At 41.6% G+C, this 17,771-nt stretch overlaps 1 long non-coding RNA gene across 1 annotated transcript; it reads left to right on the top strand.

The window, feature by feature from the left end:
- Positions 1-714: 714 nt before the first annotated feature.
- On the top strand, positions 715-4,771 carry LOC309365191. Its single transcript, XR_014165931.1, has 3 exons — positions 715-1,151; positions 3,073-3,230; positions 4,582-4,771. It is a non-coding gene; the product is annotated as an uncharacterized lncRNA (long non-coding RNA).
- Positions 4,772-17,771: the final 13,000 nt, after the last annotated feature.

Genomic DNA, 17,771 nt, shown 5'->3' with positions numbered 1-17,771 from the left:
GCTTGCCGATCAGAAGGTCAGTGGTTCAAATCCCTGCAACTGGGTGAGCTCCCGTTGCTTGGTCCCTGCTCCTGCCAACCTAATGGACCTTTCTTTACCTGTATGTATGTGGAAGTGCAGCATAAAGGTACAGCAGGAACATATGTATATATAACCTGATTCAGATTTTCAGTGTAGTGTGCAATAAAATGATTATAAACAACAATAAAACAAATAGAAAAACATTTTTATTGAGCTTGCAGGAAAATAGTACATTTGAATTTTCTGTCTCTAAATCTGGAAACAAAACTGACACATATCACAGTCTCCCAAACCATTTTTTTATTCCTTAACAATTTGACAAAAGCTTCAACTGGAGTAGGTAACTGGGGTGTGGAGGAGGGGCAGATAAATCTGGAGCAAGATAGAGCCAGGCGCCATCCAGGGTCTGACTTATTTTTTCTTCTGTTGCAATGTCTGCAATATTTTATGGTTTCACAACTTGCAGGCTCTCAGCATGCCAATTACAGACACAGCAATAAGAAATAAGAAATAAGAAAATCTTAGAAAAGGGAACCACATAGTTGATGGACGAGATCTGCAATGAATTTGCAGAGGGATGGTATGATCACAGCGGGTTTCTATTGATTGGTTGATTTATTTAGCAAGTTTGCTTGGCTACATATGAATATGCAAACCTAATACAAACCCAGAACGAATTCAGATTCTCATAATTTGAATGTTCTAAACATTCCCAGTTATCGATGCTGTCAGATTGATGGATTTTAGTTAGTGGGTATTGCCTAAAATGTTGAATTTGAAAAGCTGATGTTGAACATTTAATTGCCTTAACGCTCACTGACAAATGTAGGCTTACAAGTGGGCCATCTAATCTGCATGGTGAATGATTGTACCAAACAGGGTTGTGGTCAGTGGTGGCTGGTGCCCATTGAGACTAATAGGGTGGAAGGCAGGGTAGATGGAAGTAGTAGAGCCAGAGCCAATGACGGATAGAGGCAACAAATTCTGGGTTTGTCCCACTGAGATCCAGCTCCAAGGGCGTTCTCGTGGTTCCCTCTTTGCGAGAAGTGAAGTTGCAGGGAACCAGGCAGAAAGACATCTTTGTGGTGGCACCCAGCCTGTGGAACGCCCTCCTGTCAGACATCCAAGAGGTAAACAATTTTTATTCTATTCTATTTATTTATTTATTGTTATTGTTATTGTTGTTGTTGTTGTTATTACACACACTTGAGAACCACTAAGTCTCTTTTGTGGTGTACAGCTTTGCCAGCTTGTCATTACACACACTGTAGCTGACACACTCTTTTGCACTAGCATATTATGGTATTTTTAACCAGCGAATGAACGCACAGACATAGGGACTTTGCTTTTACATCATTGTGGGGGCAGCAATTGCCAAGAAAACAAAAAAGGCTGGCAAAGAAGAGCCATTAGCAATGTTTAGCATGAGGGAAAGGAATGTGGGGGGGGGGGCTCAGGAGGTGATCCATAGGATGAGAATATGTGTGTTAACAGTCAAGCATGCAAGCACGCCCCTCCCGATTTTAATCTGTGACCTGTCACTATAAAGCATTTTATGCTGGTATGACATAAATCCATGCTGGTGATGACGGGGGACTTTCCACTTTGTATTTTTTGTTTTGTTTTTAAGTTGGCAAAATTCCTTAGGTGAGTGAACTGTTCTTTAAAGGAGAGACCAATTTCTTTTTCTTGTAGAAGTGAAATGACATGCCAATAACACAAAACCCTACCTCAGTCATAACAAAGAGAAGTGCAGCTTCCTGGTTACGTGGGAGCGGCACAATTATGACAAAGGACACACACGTGTTATAAAAGCATATCTACAAGTGAAACAAGGGGGCTGGCCCCCTTGACACCTCAGTCCCACAAGTTCAGGGGCAGGGACATACCTAATTTGGAGCGTTCACATCCAAGCCACACCAACCATAGCTAAGACTGCTAACCAAGCGTCAGGCTCACTAGGCCAAAACCTGAATAGGCACGTAGCACGCCTTTCTGTCCATCCATTCTACCCCCCTACATTTGAGGAGAAACTTCATTTGGGCTGGAATCAGTGCTTACAGGTGTATGGGGTTAATTCTGGAGCAGCTTCCTGATCTCCAGTTTGTGCGTGCTAGCTGTAGTGAGTGACTCAGTAGCTAGGGAAAGACAACCTGCACGTGCCAAGAACATTCTCCTTTCCAACTAGCCTGCGGATTCGGAGAAAAAATAGTTCCACTGAATGAGTGATATTGCAGAGACAGATTCTGGAGTCTGATGCCAGCAAACAGCCCATCTGTTGGACAAATCGATTGAGTATTTTATTTGACTAGAATGGTAGTGATTACTCTCCATTTTTCATTCTCCAGCTCATCTGTGCACACCCTATTTCTCATGTTCTCAGGCTGAGCCCCAAATCTGAAAATGAGCTGTACTATGGCCTGCCCAGGACTTTCTCTTTATATCTCTCCCTGCCTCTCCATCTCTGCCATATGTGCGAAAAGTATTGGATGGTTACAAGAACCAAGGGATGCATTTATTTATTTTGAAGTTCCCCTCCAGCTTCCTCTTTCTAAGATGCAATTCTAATCTTCTCTATTCACAACTATGACTCAGATGTTGTATTAGGAGGGTCTGTTGTGTGTATTATTAATGAGGCAGAAGTATTTTGTATTGATTGATTTGAAATCCAGATCTCTGTAAGGGAAGAGAGAAGAGACTTGGGAAAGAAAACAAGGGATGGAGGGAAGGCAGAAAAGAAGGAAAAGAAAGAAAACGTGAAGCTGTTGAGAATAAGATTCATCAGTGGAATTAATGGGAGTAAAAGGGTGCTGTGGGTTAAGATTCCATTGCCATTTATAGATGAATAATAGCTGTTTTCCTGTCAAAAATGTTTAGGGCATGGAGAATGGAACAGCCAAGTTAGGAGGGTTGTATTTCTCAACTTCAGATTAAATTAGAGCTGCTCCAAAACCACATTGCCTTAGAATCGACAGATACACTTGCTTCTTGGGAACACTCAGTGTGAGTCCTGGCAGAGGAAAACCTCTTTTGCTTTGTCCTCAAAAACAGCTGTGTGGGTTTCCTGGACCTTGAACGCATTGGCGACAGCAGCCCAGCTGGTACCAAGGATGGGAAGATCTGGAGGGTGGTGGAGGAGGATGCTTCCCCCAGCCTTACAAATAAATGTCTGGAGAGAAGGCATCTTTAGCTCACGTAGACATTTTCTGGTAAGTGTGCTTTCCATTGCTGCTGAACTGCTTCTCACATCTGCTATGCGGCATGTTTAGAAATATATATGCAAAATCCAGACTCTCCAAGTGTCCCTATTTTCCAGGAATGTCCCTGATTTAGAGGAGCTGCCATGGTTCCTGATTTGATTCTGGAATGTCCCACTTTTCCTTAGGATGTCCCTATTTTCATTGGAGAAATGTTGGAGGGTGTGGAGTCATCTGACCCCCGAGATGTCTGAAGGCAATCCTGTATAGGGAAGGGTTGTTGTTGTTGTTTAAAGTTTAATGTTTTATTATGTTTTTATATACAGTTGCACCTTGGATCCCGAGCGTCTTGCAAGACAAATGTTTTGGCTCCAGAACGCCACAAACCCAGAAATGAGTGTTACGGTTTGTGGACATTCTTTGGAACCTGAACGTCCAATGGCACTTCCGCGGCTTCTGATTGGCTGCAGGAGCTTCCTGCAGCCAATCAGAAGCTGCATCTTGGTTTCTGAATGTTTTGGAAGTCCAACAGACTTTCAGAACAGATTCTGTTCAACTCCCAAGGTACGACTGTATGTTGGAAGCTGCCCAGATTGGCTAGGGCAACCCAGTAAGATGTGTGGGGTATAAATAGTAAAATTATCATTGTGGAATGGGACATTCCTATTTTCATTGGAGAAATGTTGGAGGGTATGAAAATCCTTTGTTGCACAAACCAGTATGCTGGTTTTGATTAATGCAGGGAATCCCTTTAAGGCTTGTGTTGCTACCCCATTGCCCAGGAAATGCTTTTTCTTATACTTCAGATCAGTGGCATAGTCTGGGGGGTGCAGGAGGGGGGCGGCCGCACCGGGCGCAACATCTGGGGGTTAGGGTCAGGGGGCGCAAATCCATGGGTTAGGGGGCGCAAATTCACGGGTTAGGGGGTGCAAATTACTTGCCTTGCCCCGGGTGCTGACAACCCATGCTACGCCACTGCTTCAGATGCCTTAGCTGTGGGCTGCTGAGCTCAGCACCCCCACACTTAGGACATTGGGATTTCCTCCTCAACTTCTCAGAGGGATCTGAGTTTGCAACAGCTATTACCGGCTTCAAACTCACATGGTTAAAGGATTTTGCTTACAAAGTATTGGAGATTTGGGCCAGCAAAAGTATAGGGCAAGGAGATAGCTGGAGTTTCAGCAGGGTAGGGGTGCCTCAGGTAGTCACATCTATCTGTCCCTTGGGACTTTCCCTAGGTCACAACTTATCCCCAGGTCAACTCTGCACATTCTTTGAGGACTTCTGCCAAGTAAGAATGTGTCCTTGAAGTGAGATAATGCCTTTTAAGAGAACTGTGTATAGAAACTTATTATTTTCACAGGACTGGAATGTAGTCTGGAATGTAGCCTACTGTACAAAGATGAAAGCCACATCCATTGCTCCCCTCCCCTTTGCTGATGGTCCTGCCCATGTCTGCATATGGTCCCATCTACCCCTGGCATGTGGCCTGCTCAATGTTGCCAATGGTGGAATGTGGATCCTGCTATTCTAGTGGCCATGACCTAGTGAAAATGCACCTATGCATTATATTTTAGTATTTTTAAAAATAAATAAATAAATAAATCAGATTTTAAATTTGTGCTAAAATGTTTTGTTTTATTTATTTAACTGCTATTGCAGTTTATTTAACTGCTATTATTTATATTATATATAATATATAATATATAATATATATTTATTATTATATATTATATATTATTATTATTATTATCATTATCATTATTACTATTGACATTTATATAGCACTCATTGGAAGACCACAGAGTTGTTTACAACATGCAGCACAAATGTCATTACATAACCTAATATCTATGGAACATAAAAATCAAACAGTTATATAAATATAAGAGTAGAATTACATAATAAAATGCAGATTCTTGTAATAGCGACAGCATAACAAATAAAGGAGAAGCAAATCAGCAGCAGAGTATCTAAATTATAAAAACTGTATTTGAAAAAAGTGGTATAGCATAAATGAAAATATTTATTTTTTTAAAGAAAGAATGCTGCAAAAATGATGCCATTTCAAAGAGATGGAAGAGCAGTGTAATGAAAATATACGCCTCTGGTTATTGTGTGCTTCTGTTTGATTCCTCCCCCCACCCCCCACCCAAGGAAGATTTTATTAGATCTCAAAAGAGATGGAAGAACTCTGGGGGGAAACACCATTATTTGAGGATAATGTCACCTTGATTTTTTTTTTTTTAAAAGGAATGATCATAGAATGGTCATTCCAGAATAAGCACCTTGTGGAAGCACACTGAGATTTGCAGTAAAGCTGTAGTACGATAGCTCTTCAACCTCTGTTGAGGATGGGATAAATACTAGGACACTGTTTCCCAGGCCTGTCATTATGAGCATCCTCCAAACAAAATGCTGCTTCTGTTCAGGACTCATATATCAATTTATTCCGCAGACCCAAAATGAATCTGTCTCGATACTCATACAGTGTTGTCATCAACACCAGCTGCTAACAGCTCTCCAATGTTCTGACATAAGCACTTTCTGTCAGTACAGTCTGCTTTTTAAATAAACATCAAAAGAACAGAGCTTTTCCCTGAGATGACCCATATCTCCCCCTTACTCCTCTGTGAGCTGGGAGAAATGCTCCGCGTGCAGAGAGGAGAATACCCATCTGCTCATGGAACACTTGCCTTTTTGACAACAAAAGAGGAAGCCTCCACTTGCATATATGTCAATACTAAAGCTCGCACTGGGTGCTGAACTGAAGACCTGAGGGACTGCATGTACAAACTCAGACTGTGCAGCACCTCCCAGGTCTGCAGAGAAACCAGCCAAGAATGCTAGAACAGACCAGGTGGTGGTGTGTTCCCTGTACAAGCTTCCAGGTCAGAGCTACTCACTAGTCTAAGCAACTGAGCCCCAGTTATGGAGCACCCACCCTAGCCATTCCACTCTTGTAGGGATGTGAGAGAACTTTGATTTGGTTTGCATTTAAGGGTGAATTTACCAAATCCACACTTTCCTAAACAGTAAGTGAGCTGAAACAGCTGTCCTTCAGAATTCACAATCATCCAAATTTTGGGATGCAGCTTCAAAAATGCATATATTGGGGGGCAACTGTGCATAAAAATGAATATATCAGTTAAAATAACATGCAAAAAATGCATTACATGAGGGGAAATTGCTTGCTAAAATGTGTACATAAGTCAAAATCGCATACAAAAAATGTGTTTACTAGAAGAAATTTGCGCTAAAATGCTGATGAATTTTCATGAAGATTTGTATTTTATTTTAGTCACAAATTGTTGTAGAAATACGGAGACCAAATTTCAGAAATTTGGGAAAATGTGAAACTGAGATAACTGAAGTTGACAGCTCTTTCCATCCCTAGCACTACTTTCAGGGCCACAAGTGGCTAGCCTGTGGTCCTCCAGATGCTGTTGGACTCCAAACCGGCATCACTTTCCACCAGCAGGGGCAATAGTCAGGGATGATAGGAGTCGTAGTTCAGAAACATCTGGAGGGCTGCAGACCATCCCCAGTTTTAGGCACTGTGTAAAGTTTGGGACTCAATTTATAGCAGGAGGGAGTTCCAAAAGGCAGGCGCCATCACACTTAATGCTCAATTCAGTGGCAGACTTTGGGGTCTCAAATTTCAGTGACTCCCTGTGTGATGCCAAAATTTGGTGCCTCCCAACTCTCAGCTTCCATTCTATATCATAGCTGCAGGCCCCCTGAGGCTCAGCCCCCCCAAATCTGCCTCTGACCATTTCTACAATCCTTCTGATGTGATGGAATCTGCACAAGGCCCTCTTCTGCAGAGCGTGGTGATCAGTGAGGCAAATAAGGAGTGAGAAAACTTATGTAACTCTCCTGCCAGGGGAAGCTGGTAAGATGCACATGTAGTCACTGAGGTTACCAGGGCTTTTGTATCTTAAGACGGATCTGGGGCAATCCCAGAGGAAGTATGATCCCATTCAAAGCTGACAATTGATCAATCATCCAGATTTGAGGACCGCTCTCTAGGAATGCATCAGTCTGAAAGTTTTGGTTACTCTCAGTTCCTCTTTTCCCCACTGAATTTATGTTCATTTATCCACATTTCCACATCACTTTGTAATTGTTTTCAAATCCTCATGTGTGAATTTAGTGTGAATTTCTCCTAACACAATAGTTTTTTTTAATGCAATTTCCCCATATAAACATTTTTGCAGAGCTATTTTCCCCAGTACATTTTGGATGTTATTTTCACAAATATATGCCTTTTGGGGTACACGTTAGCCTCGTACGTCAATTTTTACATAAATTGCTTAGCTGGAGAACTGCATTGCAAGATTCGGAGAAGTGTGAATTTGGAAGAATAGCTGTGTTTTGGTTCACGTATTGTTTTGAATTATGTATGTTTGCCTTTAAATGTGAACTGAATTGAATTTTTTCCCAATCCCTACCACTCACCTACAGCACCTCTATCTTGCAAAATTCAGATTGAGTTTTTTTGGTCCTCATCCAGCCCACCACCGAGTCCAGGCATTGGTCCAAGACTTGTATAGCCTCTCCTGATTCAGATGTTACAGAGAAATTATCTTAATCATAGGCATGTTTCCAAGTAATTATCTTAATCACCGACATGTTTAGGCTGCAGTCCAAAGCATACTTGGGAGCATGTTCTGTTGGATGCAGTGGAAATTACTTCTGAGTAAACATGCATAGGGTTGGACTGAGAGTGGCAATAATATGAAGATTCAGGCTAAAATTCTGTACTCATTTATCTGGGAGTAAGCCCCATTAAACTGATTGATGCTTATGTCTGAGTAGACATGTATAGGAGAGCACAGTTAACAAATAATTAACATCAAACACAGAAAACATTAAAAGACAAAGTCAAAGCTAATCAAACTTTATAACCTCATTAAATGTTAGCTTGTATCTCTACATAGCTGGCTTGTTTTACTCACCTAACTGTGTCAATAATTTTGAATCCTCCATAGGGATCCATTTCTGCTTCACACATTGCATTTTGTTTGTTTGTACCTAAAACATTTTAAGTGCTGAAGAGGCTGAAAAAGTGGAAATTGGAGATCCCCGCAACTACTGCGACTCTAAATGCCATATCAATATATCTCTATCTCTGTCACAAAGCTGCATCCAGTGAAGTAGCTACTCAGATGGCTTCATCAGACACCCATCTAACTCTGTAATTGACAAAGGCATCTGGAAAGCAGTTTGTAAGGTAGCTACCAAAACAGGTCACAGTATGCACCAGGGAGCCATTCGAAGAAGAAACAGAAATATAGGAGATTTTCTAATAGTCTTGACTTATAGAGATACAGGTATGAATAGCTTCAAAGTATCGCTTTGAAGATATTCACCTCCCTCTCTCTCTCTCTGAAAATGAGAGCACCTTGTAGCTTTCTAGAATCTGATTTCCACAGAATTCAGGGAAAGTATAAAACTGCTTTGATGACTTCTGTTGGATTATAATGTCTTTAAAAGTTGTGCTTTTATGGTGAAAATAGGCTGGAGAGTGGCATTATGGGAATGGACTAGATATGTGCTCCATACTACCTGTTTTCAGATACCTTGCGTGTTCTGGGTAATAGGCCAATCGGAAGACCCAGGCCTAAATCTATGTGTATGTTTATGTATGCTATATCTGTGTATGGTTCAGTATGTGTTGCTACGGTCCTCAACCTGAGAACCAAATGGAATAAAGAATAAAGAATAAAGAATGCTTAGATACAAAACTGAATCCAGTGCAGTGGAGGCCACTTTGAAAATGGACAAACTTCTACTTCAGATAATAGGCTAAGACTGATTCAGTAGAAAATATTCTAGAGAACATACTGGGCTTGGATCCTCTTCCAGTATATAGGGGGTCTCCTTAGAACGCATTGCTGTGGTCTCCCACAAATAGGCCACTGTTCTGGAGATGCTCTCAGAAAGAGGTTCTGACAAGGGTCAATCAACATGACTTAGAAGCTTTCCTTAGATATAAGCATGCTATGGCATGGCACCTTCAAACTATTGGAACCTGCAGCCAGAATCTAAGCTGTGGCTTAACTAAGCCACATTACTAGTTGCTAAATGTATCACATTACAGAATTGGACAGCAACCCAAATCCAATCAGTAAATAATTGGATTTGGGACATGTTGGCTTTGGTGGCACATGAAAAAATCTATTACATTAGATTACAAAAGGAGGGCAAATTTCTAGCAATTTGGCAAGAATTCCTTGATTTCTATGTAGACTGATGTGAAAATGAAGGTGTTTTCTATAAAGGCACATTGCAGGAACCTGGGTTCTAATCATACATATGAGATGGAAATTCAGTAGCAGATTTCTTCATTTCATTCATTTTCTTTTTATCATTGTGCCTTCCCTTTTCATTCTGCCTTCTAGTTCTGTCCTAGTTAACCCCATCCACTCCCCTGGTTAGCTTCTTGCTTGGAAGCTTACATGTATAGGGATAAAGCAAGGCAAGGAAGGCGATCAGTTTATGGGTGGATGGGATGAAGGGAAGACATGGCAGCAGCTTTGGGAATTGGGAATTTCCAAAATATATGGCATATCTATGTCTAATGGGAGATGGACAGAATGTGTATCAGTAAAAATCAGTAAAATCTCAATAAACAAAACAATTGGATCACAAACAGTGATTGCTTTCTGATTTGTTCTGCATGCATAACTGGTGATTTTGGGCAGCTAAAACCTGCATAGATGTTCAAAACTCAAAATAAGAGAAGTTTTCTCTTTCATTTTTATCTCTGCATTGTTACCAAAATTGCTGGGATAAGCCTCCACACTGCTTGTTCAAGGGATGGGAAATTGGCCATGAAGTCTTTTGCTCTCACACAAATCAAGCTCAAGGCTATTAGACCAAAGGGGGGGAGGGACCACCTGCCAAATGTTCTCTGGAATGATGTGCTGGAATGGTCACTGCTTTTATTACAAACTTTGTTGATGAGAGAAACAAACCTTCTCCAACGTAGTTTCCTCCAGATGTTTGAGGATACTGTATAACTTCCATCAGCCCTGGCCAGCATGACCAATGGTTAGGGATTTGGGAATTGTAATGCAAAGCATCTGGAGAGCTCCAGGTTGGGAAAGGCTGGTATAGGCTGTGGATTGGTCTTGAAGGGCACATCTGTGTGACCATTTCCTGCATATTAGCTGAAGCGTAGGAGTTCAAAAGAGATCCTCAGAAGACAGGCACACCTTATTTCTCTCCATTGCTTAACAAGTGGAACTATTCTGTTACTCCATTCTGTGAAGGCTGGGAACATTTCAGCCACTCCTCATATATGTCTGAGCTACTTCAAAACTGCCGTACCGCCTCCCACAAAATTTAGTTCTCATGGTTTTCTTTCAAATCCCTAGGCAGTGGAATTGTTCTTCTCCAGCCTTGTGGGACCTGACAAGTTTTCCATTAATTCTCAAATATAGCAGTTAGTTGGGCAAATCTTGGACTGGCTAGCTTTTCCCATTGCTGTCCTTTTCTTCACAGAAGCCTATTTGGCCCAGAAAAGCCAAATAATGGGAGGAGGCAGGAGTTCATTTCCACAAATTCCCTCTTTCTCTTGCAGCTCCCTGCACTACCACCCACATTGTTCTGGAGGGCCCCTAACTCCCTGGAACAGATTTTTGGAGTTGCAGAGGGAAGGGGAAATTTTCTAAATCTAAATTAAAACACGCCCCCCCCCAACAACCCCTTTTTCTTTCCTTTCAGAAGAGCCTTCCCTGGATCAAGTAGAAGAACAGCATTAGATACAACCCACTATCTCCTTTAGGATTCCACAGGTTCTGGCCTGCTGATCTGAATTTGTTCAGGTGATCTTTTTGACAGGCTCCTATGTTAGCATGACCTGTGCTTTTGGTCCACAAGTTTGCTTTCTAGGTGAATGAATAAAAGAACTGTCCTGAAGACAAAAAAATTAGTTATGCTATGCTTTTTCAGTTCATGCCACGATTTGAGGGTCATCCAGCCATTATTTTGAACCTTTGAGGGTTCCCAGTACCCAAGCCTTTGATCACACAGAAGTCCATTACCAGAACTTGGCCAGATTTTGACTTCAAAAGTTGGCTTTAGTATCTTGTTGTCAAATATTTAAGGGGAAGTTTCCTGATTAGATTGCATTCATTTCCTGATCTTACAAATCACATCCTTCTTTTGTCTGTTGTAAAGAGGCACTTAAGTCTCTGGGCAGGCTTTTGTAGCATTTTTTTCATTCCTGTTTAAATAATCTCCAGGCTGGGCTACTGCAATGAATTCTCATGGGGCTACCCTTAAAATGCCTTGAAACTTTGACTAGAGCGTAGGTCAAAATCTACACTTCCGAAATGGGTTGCCATACATCCAGATTTTCCTGAACATTTCAGCAATTTCTGCCCAGACACTATTTCTGATGGCCAAATCCCGGCTATGTCTGGGAAATTCCGGATGTATAGCAACATATTCATTCAGTGTTACTCAGTCTGCACTGGTTACATACCCTCCAATTGTCCTCAGATGAAAATTGGGATATTTTATGCATCATGCATTTCTGAGTTTTTAGGAAGCAGGTGATCTTTTTGACAGGCTCCTATGTTAGCATGACCTGTGCTTTTGGTCCACAAGTTTGCTTTCTAGTTGAATGAATAAAAGAACTGTCCTGAAGACCAAAAAATTAGTTATGCTTTGAAAAACCCTTATTGTTGTGATTGTGTAGGTGTTTGATGTGGGGTTTACCAATGTTTATTTGGGGGCCCAGGGACATAGAGACTTTTGAGTTCAGTGATACATAAATGTTCCCTTTTTTAGTGTTTCAAACTTAGGAATGTGTAAGTGACTTCAACATCCTGGTGTGGTAATGAATCCTGGATGGATCAGTTTTACAGACACCCCTGCCAAGCATCCCCCTCCCAGCTATCCTGGGACTTCTCTTCACCCAGATGCACAAAATGGGGAGACTCAGATCAGATTTCAGAAGGTGACACCAATTTAGCTCATGAGAGAAATCAAAGCCTTTTCTCTATCCACGTGAGAAGCCAGGCAGGAAGGGGGTTTGGAGGGAAGTGTTTTTGTTCTGGAGGACCCCTCCCCATCTCTGCAAATCCCCTTCCTCTCTAGGAATCTAGTCCAGATCACTTTAAGCCAGAGAGAGAGAGAGAGAGCGCCAAGCTGCAGGATCAGATCTCTTTGCATTTCTCTCCAAGCAGGAGCCAGACGGGAAACACCACACAGGTGGTGATGGCTCAGTGACACTTCAGGTTCCCAAATGAAACTGGCAATGGTAGGTGAGGCAGCAATGCAAAGAAACTGAGTAGGGATCTAAGAGGTTTGGACACAGAGCAGACCCTCCCCATTGTGCATGATGCTGCTGAGCAGCTCATAAGAGTGTGGAACTAAGAATCCCAAATAGGTTGCTGCTTCTCTCTTTCCTTGGCCTGGAGATAGAAGGAGCAATGAATGAAAAGGCGAAGAAAGATTTGAGGTTTTTTGAGGGGGGAAGATTCAGGACTCTGCACGACAAAGTGAGAAGCCCTGGTGGCTTAAGGGTTTTTGTGATAGTCCTGGCATTTGCCGGGCAGTGGGAGACTATGTGGTTACTTGTTCCTGAGCTGAGTTTATTGTGCTGGTTCTTAACATGTAGAGCCTTCCACAGCTTGGAAACTGGGTAGGCTAAGGCTTGTCTTTTCTGGTATGTCCCTCCAACAATTCAATCCATTCAATGTATGAGTTGCTGCTCTGCCCCCCCCCCCTATAAAATACAGTCGGTTGCTGTGATAAGCAGGGCCATTTCAGTTCAGGTGGCAGCTTAACAGAATGCTCTCCTTAGAAAAGCCCACCTGCCTCCAACTGACCAAGACTAGGCAGGGTTTTTTTGGGGGGGGAAGGGGTGTTGATAGATTATCAGTTTTATTGTCTTTCTTGTTGCTGTTGATGGGGCCATGCTATTTACCTTCTATTTACCTCTGTGATGCTGTTATGCCCATTTCCCTGCTTTGTTGAGCTGTTTTGTTGTTATTTTGCCTATTGCTTTATTGCATCTGGCTGTTTCAATATGTATTTTGTTGGCCACTTTGATTTCTTCTGAAGAAAAAGTGATATATGCATACAAAAATAAAAATAAAAATATCAAATAGATATCCCGCCCCTGCTCAGGAGGCCTAATTTGCAGATGTCACAAAGGCCGGCTGCCCTTACTGAAAATCCAGAACATTCTTCCCCAGCTGTTTGCCTTAGTCCTCACTCCCACTCCTATAAGGCTTATCCTGTTTCTACCTACCTGCCCACCCATCAGAACTGGAACAATGCACTGTCCCTTCCATGCTCATGTCATGCAAGATATGATCATATGAGGCTTGTGGGAAGGCTTGTGGAAAACTCTGTGAGCCCAAGTGAAGGTTTGTGGGCTGTGCGGACAGTGTGGGATGGCTTCCGTGACTCCAGCCAGCTCCTCTATTGTGTGCCCGTGGGAATCCGTAACAGACAAAATCATTTGTTTATCTTACTTGCTAAGATAGGAGCTTGGAGTTGTGGCTATGTGTTGCCTGACTCAGACATCAGCAGGGGTAGACATGCTCATCAGAGATAATGCAACATTCAGTTTGTCAGAAAGACAAGGAAGGTGTGGAACCACAAAAGAGACTTTCTCAGAACAGAGTTTGGTTTTGGCTTCCAAGTTGGGAAGGAGGAATGGGAGGAAATGTAACTAGAAGCTTTCTCCAAAGGGGCATGCTGCTTCACAGGACTAGGTTACTAGTTTGCAGATTCCAGATTCTTGTTAATCAATTCTCTTCTGCTGGCAACTCATCCCTATGCAGAATTTATAATATGGATTGGCCAGAAACTAACACAATTATATTCTAAATGTGTGGTTCCGAAAGTGTAGAAATCTCCTTTGAAATATCTTGTCTCATATTCTTGCAGAGGTTCTGCCAAGCTTTTCCCCCCTACAGATGGGCTGTGTTCAAGTTCCTTCTGATTCCATAGGGTGAATAGACATGGGAAGAAATGCAAGGGCTAGAATTTGGTTGGCATTTGCTGTAGAAACTGCAGCATTAATTTCAGATCATTCACAGGATTATATATTTGATGAACTCTGTAGGATGCTGTGGCTTGAAAAGCACATCAGCTGCAAAACAGGTGAAATCCACTTCAAATATTCATTGCTCTTTAAGTTAAAAATTCATTTGAGGCGGATATAGTTGGTGAGGGTAATTGGTCTGAAAATCTGGATGTATAAACTGAAGCCCTTTAATCAGGAAATTCCCTTTAGAATCCAAACAAAGATTGACATCAATAAAAATTCCCCGTGTCAATCCAGGCAGTTTCCTACAATCGCGTTTGTTAAAGCTTCAGTCCCTTTGCAACAAGGAGTGGTGGTGGAGGAGGAGAAGAGCTAATATTTGTAGCTATGATTAAGATTTTTTTATATATATAAAAAAAGCACATACACAGCTGTGCTTGTGAACGGCTTTCCACAGCTGTATACAGTGGGTCAGATACCGCCTAATAGGTCCATTTTGCACTCCCAAATTAATTCCATGCAAAAAAAGGTTAAACCTGTAAGCTGAATGCTGCTGCACGTCTCTAGGTTCCAAGCCCTTCCTTTCTCCGGGAATTGGGACTGATTATTAGGATGACGCAGACAGCAGCAGAAGAAAAGGAGAACAACCAGCCATTGAGATGTGCCTCACCCAATTACCTTCAAAACAGTGTTTCCTAGCTCTGGAAGAATGCAAATCCTTGGAAAGGGTGCAACCTCAGACGTATCCCTTTCCCGAAAAAGAAGGGGAACATTTGAATACACCTGTGGATTTTGATTTCATTCTGATAATAGCACTGTTCGCATTTTCCTTTTGACACATGCGGAAGGACATATTTGCTTTAGAGAAACTAGTGTTCCCTAGAGGAGATATTGGCTGTTTGGCCAGCAATCAACACCACCTCTTTCCTGGGACAAATGCTGCATGTACCGAGCGCTCTGTGTTGGGTGCACAGGAAACAGATTACAGCTTTGCAGAGGGAGTCGTGTTGGCCGAGGAACACGGTGTCAACCTTGACAAATCAACGTTACAAAAGGAGAGGTGATTGTAGTCCCCTCGGGTTACATATATTTTAATCTGTGGACAAAGGTAGTTAATTTCAATAGCACATTTAGCCTGTAAATTATTCTTTCTTGTCATTTCTTTCTTTTCTTTTTGGTAAAAATACATGTAGACTAAACATAATCCATACGTCTTGGATTGACTTAACTGTTTCTCCATGCTGAGAAAACAGAGCTTTTGGATCGTTTATAGCCATGCTGTGCACTGCTCTGGATGGCTGACTTTGCAAAACTTTTCCTGCTGTGGCTGGTGACACCAGATTGCAAAAGGAGGGTGTCTCACCCCTACCAGGATGTGCGTAACCACTGTTTAGCTTTCAGGAGAGCTATGCCTCTGCATATGATGCTCAGTGGGCTTTCAAACTGTATACTGTTTCTGGGAAACCCCGGTGTTCCTTGAAAGTTTTACCAGGGTGGAGGCAGGATGTGCGCTCTTTAATAAGATCCATAATGGCAGGCAAACTTCTCTGAAAGGCACTTTAGCAGCAAACGTTTCTTGAAGCATGCACTGAAAGGAAATGCTGATTGGGCCCTATTCAGCGCAGTGATGAGGCTTCACACAGGCTTGGCCACCATGCCCAATGAGCTGAGGGTATCTCCTACAATATCCCCCAGAGTCTACTGCAACTCACAGCGGTTCATAAGCGTACAAGTCTATGGGCTTCTCCACACTAACCTTGACTCCACTCTTTCCAGGCCCAGTTTGTGCCTGAAAGCTCCATGTCCAAGCATCTCCTCCTCTTTCTTTCTTATTTTGCTCTGGAGCTTTCCTCATGAAAATCATTCTTTAAAGCTCAATCAGAACAAATGCCAATCCATAGGAAACCCACGTTGACATTTGCTCTGATTGAGTGCTAAAAGGTAGGTTTTTGCAGGGAAAGCTTGGTGGCTTGGATATGGAGATTTTAAGCACAGACCAGTGCTTGGAAAAAGCAAAGCAAAAGTAGATACCACCTTAGTGCAGGAATGTTGGATGGGGCAGGGGATGAGTATATTATTATTATTATTAAAATTTGCATAGGCTTGCCTAGTTAAAATTCCCTCGTGTGCTAAGGGTGGTGTTGAACTAATGCATCTTGTCAGAGCAAGGACTTCTGCATGCACGATGGGGACTTTCCTCCCTCTCCTTACACATGGTTTTTAAACTCCTAATTTTATTATTTTATCCTATTTGTAAACGATTTTGAAGCTCTATTGCAATCCAGCACACTATGACCTTTTGAAATAAATACATAAAATGAAATAAATTTGACATTATTTATAAGCTGCTGAAATTTATTCAAAGTAATTTAAAATAGTACTGAGTTATTATTGGGGTTAATTAGATCCTTTCACAAATTTTGCCTATATTACACTTTATGGTATTTGTGTTATCATGCCAGTGCACTTAACTGTATATGGTTAATTGGTATTAACCATTAACCACTAGGTTAATTGGCATTAACCTAGAACTGATTTGAATAAGGAAATATGAATAGGGAATGATATTGGGAAATTACTAATAGTATGACCAGTTTGTTTAGTATTGACTGTATAGATATTATCAGTCCCTTTGTACATGAAGGCTGAGGTGGGTGAGGGAAGGCTTGGGAATATTTCAGTATTAATTTAGTTTGATCCCACCCACCACACCATCTTCAATTATGAAAGATCTTGGATTAATGTGTATCCCCCCTACAAAGTGTGAAAAGTAATGATTTTTGCAAGTGAGAATGCTGGGTGCATATAAAAATAAACAGAATTCCTCTGGACACAGAGGAATTGTATTGTCTAGCATTATAGGGAAAGATAAAGGTTAACAAGGGAATACAACTTCTTCTAAAATTTACTCGTGGTGCTACATTCATATAGGAATGTTCAGGGGGAGGGGAAATCATCTCGAGTCACAGATTCTCAAGTTGTCATGTGGAAATCTTTATAACAAACTATATTTGCCAAAATTCAGCTTTCACCATTCTAGATTCTGAGCTGGGGATGTATTTTAGCATTTGGAATATGTGCAGATTCAAATTTTACTGACAGGCCAGATGTTCCTGGATATGATATATATATATATTAAATGCTATATAGATCCAGGCACTATATATGGCAGGAACTTTGAGTTCTGTACTCATATATTTGGCTTATTTTCTATATACTGGGTGGAACAGAAGGAAATCTGGGCACTAGAGAAGAGTTGGATTTCCCTCTATTTTCAGATTTCAAATTCCCATGAGGGGGAAAAAAATCACAGCTCAGCATCTGAATTTGCTCAGTTTTAAATACATATCCAGTTCTGTTTGAGATGCAACATCTTGCTTTTCCTACACTGGGCTTGTCTTCTACTGGACTGCCTGAGATATTCCTAGAAGTAGCCAATTCCAAAGCCACTTAGGATTCATCAGCTTACATCCACTACAGTGTACTTTGCACCTGGTTGCTAATATATATTATATGGGTTGTAGAGTTCTGACAAC

The sequence above is a fragment of the Podarcis melisellensis genome (assembly GCF_964234715.1).
Source record: "Podarcis melisellensis genome assembly, chromosome: 1".
NCBI classification, from domain to species: domain Eukaryota; kingdom Metazoa; phylum Chordata; class Lepidosauria; order Squamata; family Lacertidae; genus Podarcis; species Podarcis melisellensis.
This window is presented reverse-complemented; position numbering and strand designations above follow the sequence as displayed.